Here is a 3,050-nt window from a genome sequence, read left to right on the forward strand (position 1 = left end):
TTAAATTCGTTAAATGCACACACTAAACCAGGTACCAGTTATGAAGTACTTGATCTACGTTGTGATATCAATAATTCCAGAGTAGAAAATCAAATACAATTTAAAAAGTGCATCAAAAAGACAGGAATTCTGGAATGTATCCAGATTTAGGGGAAAGTGGAATCTGTAAACGATTCTTCTCATGCTAATAATATTCTTGATGATCTTTTAAATGCCTAAGTGACAGCGGGTCACTTCACTGAGCATTAAACCATTGGACTGAACTTGACACTTTTCTTTTCTTGAATAACAGTGGGTGACCGTTCACATATAATTCATATGAGATTTTATATATTACTATTTTTTTTATCATTCTTCGTTTACATAATAGACAAACACAAATGGGCGAATATGCAAATGTAAAAAGACAAAATAGCGAGAGAAAGAGAGAGAGAGAGAGAAAGAAATAGATAGATAGATAGATAGATAGATAGATATAGAGAGAGAGAATAGAAGAGAAGAGAAGAGAAGAGAAGAAAGAGAGAGAGAATAGAAGAGAAGAGAAGAGAAGAGAAGAAAGAGAGAGAGAAAAAAAAGAAAAGAGTGAGAGAGAGAGAGAGAGAGAGAGAGAGAGAGAGAGAGAGAGAGAGAGAGAAATATATATATATATAGAGAGAGAGAGAAAAAGAGAGAGAGAGAGAGAGAGAGAGTGAGAGAGAGAGAGAGAGAGAGAGAGAGAGAGAGGGAAAGAGAGAGAGAGAGAAATAGAGAAGAGAAGAGAAAGAGAGAGAGAGAGAGAGAGAGAGAGAGAGAGAGAGAGAGAGAGAGAGAGAGAGAGAGAGAGAAATAGAGAGAGAGAAGAGAAGAGAGAGAGAGAGAAGAGAGAGTGAGTGAGAGAGAATGAGAGAGAGAGAGAGAGAGAGAGAGAGAGAGAGAGAGAGAGAGAGAGAGAGAGAGAGAGAGAGATAAAGAAAAGAAGAGAGAGAGAGAGAGAGAGAGAGAGAGAGAGAGAGAGAGAGCCATAGAAGGATATATATATATATATAGAGAGAGAGAGAGAGAGAGAGAAAGAGAGAGAGAGAGAAGAGAGAGTGAGTGAGAGAGAAAGATAGAGAGAGAGCGAGAGAGAGAGAGATAAAGAAAAGAAGAGAGAGAGAGAGAGAGAGAGAGAGAGAGAGAGAGAGAGAGAGAGAGAGAGAGAGAGCGATAGGAGATATATATATATATATATATATAAATATATATATATATATATATATATAGAGAGAGAGAGAGAGAGAGCGATAGAAGGAGAGAGAAAGAAAGAGAGAGAGAGAGAGAGAGAGAGAGAGAGAGAGAGAGAGAGAGATAAAGAGAGAAAGAGAGAGAGAGCGAGAGAGAGAGAGAGAGAGAGAGAGAGAGAGAGAGAAAGAAAAGTAATAGTGAAATAATGTTCTATGTCTTTCACCCCCTTCCCTCCATCTCCTCCCCCTCCTTTTCAAAAGGACAATAAACTCCCGAACGGAACTGTCACGCGAGATACCGAAACCTTTAAAGCAGATTCGGAACCGCTATCTCTCCACGCGGAAAGGAATTCGATTCTCCCAAACTGTGTATGGCCGATAGTCACGAGAAAACACTTTGAGCTGAGGCAGAAGTTTCGCTGCCGCGGAAAGGAATGTTTTTTTTTTCTCTCTCTCTCTTTTTTTTATCAGATAATTTCTCAATGATATATGTTTGTTTTTCATATCTGACGTAGTTATGCGGAATGAAATGCGAAAGTAGGAACATTTCTAAATATATAAGTATAAATGTGTAGAAACATCTTGTTCGCTCGCTCTCTGTATATAGAGAACATTTATATGCACATATATATATATATATATATATATATATATATATATACATACATACACTCATACATACTTAGACACACACACACACACAAACACACACAAACACACACACACACACAAACACACATACACACACACACACACACACACACACACACACACACACACATAAATACACACACATGCATACACAAATGTATGTATATATAAGTATGGATATATATATATAGAAAGGCCAGTCCAGATACACTTGCGCTTAGGCTCAGGGATGCGGTGTTCAGCCATCGTGAGGCTGAGCATACCTCTCCTGGTAGCTAAGAGAGAGGGAAATGGAGGGAGAGAGACAGAGAGAGAAACAGAGAGAGCAGAACATTAATATAATACAGACCCACAGAGATATTTGCAGGATGTTTCCAGGAATGCGTCTGTTTGTAATGAAATTAAATGATTAATATCAATAAGCATTTATTGATAGTCAGTTTTAAGAAAAGAGAAAGAAAAAGGACAGCATTATTATTTTTTTTTGTAATGTGAAATGCACTATATTCCTATTTGCAAATGTAAGAAGCCGTATACATATTACCAGAACAATGTATTTTTTGCTCTCAAAAATCAAATGTCATAAGCAGCTCTTTCAGTAAACATGTATGATTGTATAGATGTAACTAGGTATATATTTTAATATTAAATAGCTGCGGTGTCCGAGCGGTTAAGGAGATGGACTTGAAATCCATTGGGCTTTGCCCGCACAGGTTCGAATCCTGTCCGCAGCGGAGAGAATTTTGAGATTGAGTCATCATATTTTCTGATGAAAAGCCATTCTCTTAAACACTATGTTCATATTTTACTATTCTGATGTGGGCGTTGCCGCCATCGCGAGGCTGAACCCGCGTACCGAGCCTGGCAGCTGGGACAAGGGGAAATAAAAACCACATCTGTACATAATTCCGAGTTGCACTGTTTCTTCCATTTGAGAAAATTACAAATCGAATTGCTTAATGAAAAACAAACCGGAAACACACTAATCACCGCAGACACACAAATCACCACACACACACACACACACACACACACACACAAGTGATGTGTGCATGAATGCAGACACGTATCACCCGCGGATTTTCTATATACTTGGTATGCCAAACCTACATACGGTAGTGGGTGTCTACCGTAGATATGATGGGTTGAGAACCACCATTAATGATACTCCCCTGGAGAGGGATTATGGGCAACATG

The 3,050-nt window shown here is 38.5% G+C and overlaps 1 non-coding gene across 1 annotated transcript; it reads left to right on the forward strand.

Moving 5' to 3' along the window:
• The first annotated feature begins 2,505 nt into the window (after positions 1–2,505).
• On the forward strand, positions 2,506–2,587 carry Trnas-uga. The gene has a single exon. It is a non-coding gene; the product is annotated as a tRNA-Ser (tRNA).
• The last annotated feature ends 463 nt before the right edge of the window (positions 2,588–3,050 follow it).

Source organism: Penaeus chinensis, chromosome 36 (assembly GCF_019202785.1).
Source record: "Penaeus chinensis breed Huanghai No. 1 chromosome 36, ASM1920278v2, whole genome shotgun sequence".
NCBI classification, from domain to species: Eukaryota; Metazoa; Arthropoda; class Malacostraca; order Decapoda; family Penaeidae; genus Penaeus; species Penaeus chinensis.